The sequence below is a fragment of the Otolemur garnettii genome, unplaced genomic scaffold (assembly GCF_000181295.1).
Source record: "Otolemur garnettii isolate 467f Iridium unplaced genomic scaffold, OtoGar3 scaffold00001, whole genome shotgun sequence".
NCBI classification, from domain to species: domain Eukaryota; kingdom Metazoa; phylum Chordata; class Mammalia; order Primates; family Galagidae; genus Otolemur; species Otolemur garnettii.
In genome coordinates, this window is record NW_003852396.1 from 50,720,038 (window position 1) to 50,732,317 (window position 12,280).

The window sequence follows — 12,280 nt, forward strand, 5'->3', positions numbered from 1 at the left end:
AATCCTTCTTCAACATTTTAAAGCTACTTTTTTAATATTGATTCAGCAGTGTTAATTGTTCCTGGACTGTAGGGAAGCACATGGAAAACTGCAAAGTCTAGATGAAGTTCCATCCCTCCTCAACCCAAAGTCTTGCCTCCAGTCACACTTCACCTGCTAAAGAACCCGATTTCCTTTCGCCTGGTATTTTTCTGTCCTCCCGGAAGGCTTTCCTCACTTCCAAACGTCCACCCTCAGGCCAGAAGTAAATGATTCTCTGCACCTTTCTCATTTTTTTAAAATTCTGGTTCTAAATAGGATTGTAAGGGCCATAACAAAGGAAGCCATTTGGGGGTAGAGGTGTTAGACAGCTCTTCCCCCGGGCTTTCTATTCCTTTGGCTAGAAAAAAACCTCTAATGAGGACAAGGTAATGGGAACCTATTGAATTGTCACATTAGTCTACGGCACAGATTGTATTCCTAGACTTGGCCAATGACCTGGTTCCTTTATTCCCTATTAATTCATTCACTTAACGGATTAGATGCCAAGAAGTGAAAAAAAAAATAATTAATCCTAATTAGCAAGTTTTAGACACTCACCATGTGAGCTATGTGTTCTCTATGCAAGATTTCAATCTTCACAACAATTGCTGGAGGTAATTAAAGTTACCATCACCATTGATATGAGGAAACTGAGATTTAGTCAGATTAAAGGACTCACTGAAGCAGGAAGCAGGAAGGAGCCGGGATTCAACCCCGGGCAATCTGAGTTCACCTGACAATAGACAGAGTTCTTATCCCCGGAGCAGCCAGGTGTTAAATATTAATTACCTAAAATTCATTCAGTTATGATTGAGTATAATAATTTAATCAGTACATAATTGCCATAAAATCTAATAAAAGCTATTGAGATCTATTAGATTCTATGGAGGTTGTCAGAGAATACCTCCCTGAGCTAGTAACACCTAAACCCAGACAGACATGTTGAGGACTCAGGTAAGAAGTGGGAGGGGTGAGTTTCCTGGGCAGAGGCACCTGCCTTATACAATAAAGAGAGGAAGGGGGGAGGGAAGGAAAAGAAGAAAGAAAGAAAAGAAGAAGAATCAAATGTGTGTTGTTTATTAATAACAATGGGGGGGGACAAAGTCAGATGGTGGTCAAATAAGTAAGAGCTACTTGCAGGCTTCAAATAACAAGATTAGTAATAATGGTAATAATTTTACTTAGACTAGTTACAGATGTTGATGCTGATAATCATGTGCTAGGCACTGCATTAAATGATGTGTGTGTACATATATAAATACCTATCTCTGTGTATGTTAAAAATAAAGAAATAAATAAAAACCAGGGGAAACTAACCCACTGTGAGGATCTTCTATTGCAATACTCACAGAAGTCCCTTGAGGTAGGTATTAGCATCATTATACTCATTTCCCTTATGCAGAAACTGAAGCTGGATATAGTTAAATGAGGTAACCAAAAGCTGTACATCCTATAAGGGTAGGCGGGGGCATCTAGGCAGAGACTAAGGGTTTACACAGTCTAGCTCTAGAATTTTTAATTATAACACGTTTTAAGTGGTGAGGAGGTTCGTACATAACTATAGTGGGATAAATAATGCCCCTTCCAATTCATGTCCACCCTAAATCTTAGAATGTGAAATTGTTTGGAAACAGGCATTAACAGGTATCATTGGGGCCTTGAGATGAAGCCATTCTGGATTGAGGGTGAGCTGTAAGGGCAAGGATTCACATCCTTAAAAGAAGAGACGAGCCAGAGACACCAGGAAAAAAAAAAGCCATAGAAAGCTGGAGGAAGAGGTGGGAGTGACGCATCCACAAGGTGGGGACCACAAGGATCGCCACGGGCCACTAGAGGGTAGGAGAGAGACACAGGAGGCTCTCTCCCTTACAGAAGGAACCCACGGTACATTTTTGTTATTATAAGCTATTTGGTTGTGGTCATTTCTTACGGCAGCTCTAGGAAATTAACACAAGAACTTTTCCCCTAAGGGGACCGTGCAGTATAAAGGTTAAGGAGGATTTATTTCTTCACCCATTTGTACTGTTTATACTGTTTCTCACATATTTGGGCAAAAGTCACGGAAAATACAGATGATGTAAATGTGGATCACCACTTTCGAAGACTGCAAGAGAGAAAGTGATATTTGTCATGTAGGAGGTTTCAATAAACAATAATAAGAAGGATCATTCTCATCTATTAAGTTCTATGACAGATGCTGTCAGAGGTGGCTTACGTGCATGATTTAATCTGCAAAAGGTAGACATCGTTCTTTCCACGTAACACGTACAGAAAATGGGTCTTAAAGAATTTTAATTACCTCCTCCAAGGTTGGTCTGTTTCTACCGATGACAGTTATGGCCGGATCCCAGCTGCCAATGAGAGGATGAAGACTGGAACTTCACTAAGGAAAATGCATCTGATACGGGTCTTGAATGATGCCTAGAGATGGGCGCTGAAGATGGAGTCAGAGGCAGCGCTACTCCGGGCGAGGTAATGGTAAGCGCAAAGGCAGAGGAGCAGGGCACCGGGTTTTGTGAGTAACAGAGGGTTCTAATTTGTTGGAGGATGTGGAACACTAATGGGGAAAGACGGAAATCAATCTGGAATAGTAGATTCAGACCAGTTGTTGACTAATGAGCAAATGTCAGGAGGAGCTGGGGAATTATTCCTTAAAGAGATTGAAGTCCTGAAAGATTGTGATAAAACAAGTGATCAGAATGTTGCTTCTGGGAGATGAATTCCACAGAGGAGTAAAAAGTGGACTGGAGCCAGAGAGCCTGGTGACCAAGCATTCATTTAGGAGGCCCACACTGTAAGAAGGGGGGTAAAATCCATTCATTCCTTAGAAAACAAGTCGAAGGGCAAGATCTCATTACTCATTTTTTCAAAAACACCTGTTATCTGTTAGACCTTTCCATGCTACCCAAAGATGGGATATCAGGTCCAATCCTGCGTTCCCATGGTAACTTAAATGGAAACTCTCACAAGTTGTAGAGCCCTTCCTGTCCCCCAGATGAAGGAGGAGAATATCTTCTTATTTCTTGTGAGAATCCACTCAGGCAGCACCAGTATTGACTGTTAAATGGAACTGTCTATCTACAAAAGGAAAAGTGATGGCATCTACATCAGCCATCAAAGGACCTGGGGAAAGCTGCTGCTGGCAGCTTGTGCCATTCTCAATTACCATTGGAAATCCAGCTGCTGTTAGTGTCAGTTCATTCAGAGTAATGGCTTGCTGCTGTTGTCTTCCGCTGGCTACTGATTGCAGGGCTGACTACCAGCCGCCAACCAGAGGTGGTGTATGCTAACCTGCTTGTCTTTCTTTGTGTAACAAAGGTTCTGCTCTGGATTCTGCACACATCACCCTGCCAGGCAACACCAAGGGTGCTGCCTCTGGGGTCTGACGTGCCAGTGTTGACCCAGGAAATTTTGCACGTGTGTGGCACCATGTGGGCACACGTGTAGTGACATCGTACTTGATCTCTATTTCTACAGAGATCCTGGAAAAACTGAAAAGGAAGAGCAAGTTGCTGCTGGAAAAGAAGAATTTATTGCTAGTCAAGGAGAGATTGTGGACCAGTCTGAACGTGTACAGGTGCTCCAGGGTCTATCCAGCAAGTCCCCGACTGAAGACGGGGTCACTCACTGAGCCCACCACTGAAGACGACCTGCCTTGCAGCTGCCACCGTGTGGCCACTGAGTGAATACGAACAATTACTGAGTGCTCTTAAGCTGCCTGCTCACATGCTTTTTAAGCATACAAGTAGAAATCACTGTAACCAAAAATAAACATCGGTTTATTAAAATAATAGAGCACTTTCTCTTTAAGAAGGAGTCTTCTAGGTATTGGGAATAGCATTATGAATAAGATATAGGCACAGCTCCTATAAAAACCCCATTTAGGATTTTTTTTATAAAGGCAGAGCACAAAACAAAACAAAACAAACAACAGACACTGTGATAGCAGAATAGTAACCTCCCAAAGGTGTTCTCTTCAAAAATCCCCAGAGCCTGTGAATATGTGACCTTAGGTGGAAAAGGGGACTGGGAAAATCTGATTACATTAAGGGTCTTGAGACGTGGTGATTATCCTAGGTTATCTGGGTGGCCTTTCCCATCATAAGGGTTCTTATGGGTGAAAGAGAGACGCGGTGGAGGCAGAGGAGGAGATGCAATGATGAGAGCAGAGGTGACGAGTGTTAACCAGAGGTTGGGGTGTCATGAGTTAAGGGATGCGGGCAGCCATCAGAGACTGAAAAAGATAAGGAGTAGATTCCCCCCTACGGTGGCCAGAGAACGCAGCCCTGCTTACACCATGCCATTAGCCCAGGAAGACCCTTGTCAGGCTTATAAATCACACACAGAGCAAATTTGTGTTTTGTTAAGCCACACTGTCATCATTTGTCACGGCAACAACTGGCCTCGAAAACAGGATTTAAGCAGAAAAATACCCAGGATGTTTTATATACCCAGCCATATGTTTTAGAATGAACTACAACAGGGACCTTACCTAACAACCACAAACATTATAATCACATATACTCTCATATTCAGCTGAAATAAATAAATAAATGTCATACCACTTGGGGAAAAAAATAAAGAATGCAAAGAACATAAGAAGGGTAGTAGGATAGGAAGACAGTGAAAAGACCCTAATCCAAAAACACACTGGGTCTGTGTTCATGGTGGGTAGGAACGAAAGTGAGACTAGTTAAGATAAGGATGGAGAGGCGGCTGCCCTAGAGAAGTCATTCTTTAAAATTCTGCATGTAATCATCGAACTGGTCATAATGACGAAATGTAACGTGTGTAAACTTGAATATTAGACTTTTTTTTTCTGGGATGAATTCTGTTATGACTTTTCTGCCCTCAAATAGAGAAGTTTACACACTGAAGTTTTGTTTTAAATATAGAAGGGACACAGATTTCCAGTTAAGTCTGGAAGATTAAGCATTAAACTTCATGCCCACATTCTCCTGGGACTTGTTACAATGATAGGAAAGCAGAGGTTTTGTTGTTGTTGTTGTTAAGCTATAAATGGGAATGAGACACGAGATACAGCATTAGGAGATTTTAATGAGGTTTTAGAAGAAGTTAAGCCACTGGGTCTAGACAGCTGAGGGAGATGAAACCCAAATGCCTTTCAGCGGAAAGCTATTCAATTCGTGCTCCTACCCTGGAAAACCTTGGGAGCTGGAATTACCAGTGTGGTGGACTTAGCCCAAAAAACACAGTGTTTTTCGGCAAGTCTGTACAAGAAAGACTTTCATCTACCCCAGCCTATGCAGCAAGACAAAAGGACTTCACCAATCATGGTAGAAGACAGAAGTTTCTCTCTCATAGACCAGGCCTCAGAGACAGCAGGCTGAGCTGAGAGGAGGGAGAGACGCCTTACCGAAGTCAGGGAGAAATCTCAAAGGTTGCATACTGAATGGTGACACTCTACTCCCCACCCCTTTCCTACTCATATTTGAGAATGCTGGTGGGCAGAGGCCTAATCCTTTCCAGAAAAGAGGTTCAAGGACTCCTGTATAAAGAAGTTTATCAATTTGAGAAATAAAAACATATATTTGTTGCTATCTGGTGTCCATACAAAAGGGCTGTGAGAACGATACAGGTTGGCAAGCCCCACATACCTGCCAGTGCCTAATTCCTAAGTACGTGTGAACAACCAAGAACCACTAGGTAGTTAAGAAAAGGACTGAAGGAAGGTGAAACAAACAGAAAGGAAGTTGATGAAAACAGGGGCCAGAAGAAAATTAAAAATAGTAACTAAAAGTAAAAATTTCAGAGAGAGAAGGTAAGTGCATCCTTTAAACGAGAATAAGATACTATTAAGGAAAAAAAGATGCAGAACATAAAATGCTTTTAGAAATTAAAGACATAAGAGCAGGTGCTTTAAAAATGAATGTGTTGAAAGAAAAAAGAAGAAAACTGTGAAAAATATTAGAAATCTAAACAGATAAATAATTAAAGAGAAGATGACTTTTAATGTGGAAGATTGATTCAGGGTGGTGAATATGCAAGTGAAGAATTTTGAGAAAGAATAGGAAAAAACAGAGGAAAGGAAATCGTCAATGAGATAAAATAACACTTCAAGATTGAAGGACACAAATGAGTGACAAGCTCAAAGACTAGAAAAAAATGCCCCTTCTGAAGATATAACAGGAATTTTCATAACACTAGAGATAGACTATCATAAAGTCTCCAGAGAAATTATTTTTAAATCATAGACAAGGCTTCAAGTATTTGGATGGCCCTAGTCTAAAATGAAAAGGAATAGGACACAGCCATCAAAATTATCAGGAAAACAGTTTTTCATATAGAATTAATAGAAACAAAACATCTAGCATGAAGGTATAAATTATTTAAAAAATCAATTTTCAAATATCCGTGTTTCAAATAATTTACCTCCAAGTCCCCTATTTCAGGAAACTGCAGGAATATGTAATCCTAGAAAAGCAGACCCAAAAAGCAAGCAGGTAGCACAGCAGAGAGGGGGAGTGGCCTCTCAGGATGCGGGTGATTGACAAAGGACCCCAGGTCCACAACTGGGCAACAGGACTGGAGAGCATTCAGTTCAGATGGAAATAGAAGAAGAGAGAGCCTCAGGAGAGAACTGTCCAGTGGGGAAAGAAAAGGTAGTAGAATTGAGAGATTACCTGATGGATTTGTTTATATCAAGGGAGTTTTATTGTTCTAAGTATTTTAAGACTGATGAATGATAGAAACACAGAAACAGAAGAAAACAGCATTCACCAACAGAAAGATGCCATTATAACCACTAAAGGAAAGAAAATGCCATATGAGAAAGGAAATCAAAGGAAAGCAACCCTGTTGCTTCTTATTGCCGCGAGCAATGAGAAGTGGGTTACTTGAGTTGTAATTTTAACTCTGACACTGAATGTGTGACCTTGAGATAGTTGCTTAACATTCTTGCAACAGTTACTACATAAATATTGAATTTTAATTTTAATAAAAGTAGGGAAAGGATAGGAAGTGCCTCTGTGAGAGAGAATTAAAATTAATTTCCATCTTTAATAGGAGGATGTCAAAAGATAAGTCAAAAATTGAAAATCAGCCAACATGGTATAATAATCATCATAGCTGATATTGGGTTTATTCTACTCCAAGCATCCTTTATCCTGTAACACACACACACTCATTTGCTTATTTAATCTTTTCCAATGATATGCTGCCTTTCAATAGCAAGAATTTTGAATAGATATAACGAATCAAAGGAGTGCTGCTTTTCAAAACAAAACAGAAAATCTAGATATGACTTATAGAGCTAGGAACATACATCAGCTTTATAAAATAAAAGCTAATCTAAACACGAGCTACACGACAGATTAGAGACATTTCTGTGCTTTGTCTTACTTGCTATGTCAAAATAGCATTTTAATTTGTGTCGCCAAAATTTTACTTCCCTAGAATATGAAGTAATGAGCTATTAAAACTTATTCTTCTCTCTTCTTCTCTCTTCGGATATGGTAGTGTCTTCGGTAGGAAGCACTGCAAGAAACCCCAGCTCTACTCAAATAACAGGGATAACAGGGATGCCATTTTTCATATTTTGCACATGCTAATATTGTTTTAAGACCTGTTTCTACCTTGAAGACTTTTACTAAAACAGAAATTCAAATTATCCTGTAAACAGGGGGTGGGGTTCATTAGCTTCCAACTCTTAATCCAAGTCAGTCCCATCAGATCCATCTACCAGAATCTGTACTGAGGAGGACTTTTTTTTTTTTTAAGAGAGACAGAGCCTCACTTTATCACCCTCTGTAGAGTGCTGTGATGTCATAGCTCACAGCAACCAAGGAGGACATTTTTGGATGGTGAGCACCTGCTACCTTGGGGCAAAGGGTAGGAAGAGTAAGCGTTATTAATTATTACCACTTTCCAGTGACATTTTTTCTTGTTCACTCACTAAATAGGTGTGTTTATTTTTCCTTTTGGAATGTCTAGTGTTACATCCATGATGAAACAGGAAAATGGGCTAGGGATAAAGGAAATGTGCTCACTAGAAATTAAGTTATCCCACAAAAGCAATTTCTCAATGTTCTTTGAGTTATTGATTTACAAATTGGTCTAAGCAAAAGACCTGTGTCCTGATTCTAGTTTGTGCTTACTATCTGTATGAATATGGGCAATTTTTCCACACTCCTAAGTGATTTTAAAGTGAATCATAAAATGGGAAAGACTTATTTAAAAAAATATTGCATCAACTGATATACATATTGCTCATCTTCTGAACTCAGACCCCTACTTCTATCTTCTGCATACACATTTCTTTGATTTCAGAATATTAAGGGGGTACACATTTTTCTTTACACGAGAACCTTGTAGAATGCTGAAGTCAGGACTTTGGTGTGTGTGTTACCAGAATCGTTAGTGTTCACTGTACCCAGTAGGGTAAGTTTTATCCCTCACCCTCCTGCCCTCCTCTCTCTTCACATAGTTGCCTGATTAAAATTCTAAGAATACTACTCTGCTTGGTCAAATTATTTCTTTGCCTGTAAATTTAAAAATATTTTCCAGTTATCCACTAAAAGGTCTAACTTTTTAAAATAGGAGCAAATGTGTGTCTTGTCTCTGTGTCTCTGGTACTCAGCCAAAGAGCTGGTTCACGGTCATAATGTAGAAGTGGTGAACAAAATTTAATTAAATTAACCTTGAAATTCAAGGCTTTCCTTGACCTGAGCCTATTCTGTCTTTCTAATATTTTATTCTATGATTATTTTTACATGACTCCTCCCTCTTTCCAGTGTTTTGCCTTTATATTCTACACCTTGATTCTGTTTATCCATCCTTCTTCCATTAATCCATCCATCAAATACTTTTAGATAGGGCGGTGCCTGTGGCTCAGAGGAGTAGGGTGCCGGCCCCATATACCAGAGGTGGCAGGTTCAAACCCGGCCCCGGCCAAAAAAAAAAAAAAAAAAAAAAAATACTTTTAGATGATACATCAAATTCTCTCAGTTGCAAGTAGTGGATGTTCTGCTTAATATTTAAGGAAACAGACTTAAATATTAATTTAAAAGGTTGATTGGCTCAGAATTTGAAAGGTCAGTCTAGGAGGTTTCAGACTTTTGACTCTTTCCTCACAATTAAAGACTACAAGAATTGGTACTCAGAGTCCAAAGATGGAATGAACACTCAATACAGTAGGATGTGCCCTCTGTGGCTCTTCCCACAGTATAACCAGATCTTTATCATTGTAAGCTCACAAGCAGGCACAGAAAGCTGTGTAAGTAGCAGCAAAGTTTTCAATAATGATTTATCAAAGTCTTTTTCTTCTTTGTAGGAGGACCAATCATACACACACACACATACATCTACACACACACATATATATCTCAATGGAAATATGTTTACCCACTGACTTTCAAATAATTGTAATCTTTTAGGTTTGACCTTTGCATGGGAAAAGTATTTTTCCACCACTAGAGGGCAGAAGTTAGAAAATCATTATCACCACTGTCTCTTGTTTTTACTTCAAAATTAAGATTAGCATGTTTATAGCAATGAAATGTCGGATTTTAAATATTCTGTTTCATTGAAAGCCTATGTATTCAGATCTTTGCTTTGGAAAATGTCACTGTAAATATTTTAAAAGTAGAGCTGCCCCCATCCTTTGCCTCTGGTAGCTTAAGTAACTTAGAAATTAGCAGGAATTTAAATAAAAAATCTCTAGGGACTTATAGCCAGGTGGTAGATTTCAATAATATTAGCATTCTTCCTTCAAGGAAGGTAGTATTCCACGGTGTTACAAAAAACTTTTGGTAGCCAGAGGAAGAGAATCAGAAGTGCAGGATAGAGATATTTCAATCAGGTCTGATTTTGTCTTGTACAAATAATATGACATATTATTTGTCATCAAATCTATTTGTTTATTTGTAAAATACCATAGGTCCTGGGGATCTCCACTTTGGTCTCCCTCATATTAGAGTATATATTTCTTTTATTGTAGAGAGTTGCATTTCATTCCTATTCTTAATTTTTCCCCATCTTCCCTTATACAATTATGACTTTTGCTTTACGAAAAATCTGAGAGTTTATTTTTTTATTAAATAATAGCTGTGTACATTAATGTAGTCATGGGGTACAGTGTGCTGGTTTTATATACAATTTGAAATATTCTCATCAAACTGGTTCACATAGCCTTCATGGCATTTTCTTAGTTATCGTGTTAAGGCATTTATATTCTACATTTAGAAAGATTCGAATGTACCCTTGTAAGATGAACCATAGGCGTGGTCCCACCAATCTGAGAGTTTAAAGAGGTCAACATTTTCAAAGTACTGCTATAGTTACTATGTTACTCTCTCTCTCTCTCTCTCTCTTTTTTATTGTTTGGGGTTCATTGAGATTACAAAGAATTAGGTTACACTGATTACATTTGTTAGGTAAAGTCCCTCCTATAACTGTGTCTCATCCCAAGAGGTGTGCCATACACTGTAGTCCCCCATTCCCCTCCCTCCTCTCCTCTCCCTGCTTTCTTGATCCCTTGCCTCCCTCCTTGAATTGATCTGAGTTTTTCTCCCATGAAGGTTTGTATTAGATCATCTACTGGCTTCGTATTAGAATTGAGTACATTGGATTCTTGTTTCTCCATTCTTGTGATACTTTACTAAGAAGAATATGTTCCAACTTCACACTATTCAGTCATTAAAAAAGATGGAGATTCTTTTTAATGGCTGAATAGCATTCCATTGTATACATATACCGCAGCTTGTTAATCCATTCCTGGGTTGGTGGACATTCTGCTATTTTGGTGATTGTAAATTGAGCTGTGATAAACAGTCTAGTACAAATGTCCTTATGATACAATGACTTGTTACTCTTTATGTATAGTGTGGAACTCAAAATTAGGAATACTATTCTGGCATTAGAAGAACAGTGTTTGGCCTCTATTTACTTTAAAGGTTCTATTTTCCCAAGGCACAATGGCGTGGGTTAAATTTATTTTTCTCTGAGTACAGAAAGAAAAGACTGAATGAGATGTTCAGATTTATCTTGTGGTAAATAATAAATACAGACAGTAGATTCACACAAAAAGGACACCTTGCATATGTGATTATGTACAAACATTTTTGGTCGTTAAAATATACATTTGAGGTACCAATGTACATTCACCTAAAATCTTCTGCTTTCTGTTTTTTTAACACATAGATCACAGAGAAATCAGAAGATATCTTATACTATCTTACAAAATAGAGCAGTGCAGAATATTGAGTCGTGTACATAGATGTGGTTCTCAGGACAAACTAAATTATTTCTTTTAGCCAGCTCTCAGAAAGTTGCATAATGATAATTTCTTGGACATTGTCTCTGAGGCTAACACTGCAAAGTAAAATCAAATAAAGCTGAACTAAAAATTGTCCGCTTAAAAACCCTTGATAAGAAAAAAGTCACAGATGAATCCTAGAGCTTATTTGTATAGCCTCAACCTGAAAGAAATATGTAATTATTAGAGTGAACATTTACTCAGGAATTCAATGTCAAATAAAGCCATATTGTAAAAAAGCTTTTAAAATCAGTCTCCTCTTTAGGAAGATACACTCTCTAAATGTAATATAAAAAGCTATAAAACTGTGCTGAGTTCATTTACTATATCCCAGGGAAGAGCCCAACTCACAGAAGACAGTAGTTGAGAGCATATTTGTTAAAATGATAAACATAAAATGTATTATTTGCAATAGCTTCAGAATCAGTCATCTTGAGGGTTTTTTGGAGGCGGGGATCAGAGTCTGGCTATCTTGCCCAAACTGTCCTCTAACTCCTGGATTCCATAAATCCTCCCTTCTGAGCCTCCACAGTAGCTGGGAGTACAGTCACTGTCACCACCTTGAGGTATGTTCTTGAGGCATGTTTAAAATAAACTTGCCATATAAATACCATAGAAATAATTTTCTAATAATCTTAAATATGATCCCTTTAAAATATACATTTTTTGTTGATGAGTAGGAAAACATCAAATTTATACTACTATTTCTAAATATTTATAAAATTACCATAATTTAATCTATGTGGATTAGAAAGTTTAAACCATTCTTCCTATGTGATTATCAAGCCATTTCTAAAACCTAAATATGATGATATTTCCTTCACAAAAGTAACTTTTTGTTGACTCAGGGATTCTCAGAATACCAACTTTTTTATAAATATTTTTATTACCTGGACAGGTAAGGCAATCGCTAATGTGTTACCCATAAAAGTGACTTAATATTTTTATATGTAAATTTAACAAATACCTAAAAGGATGGAAAAA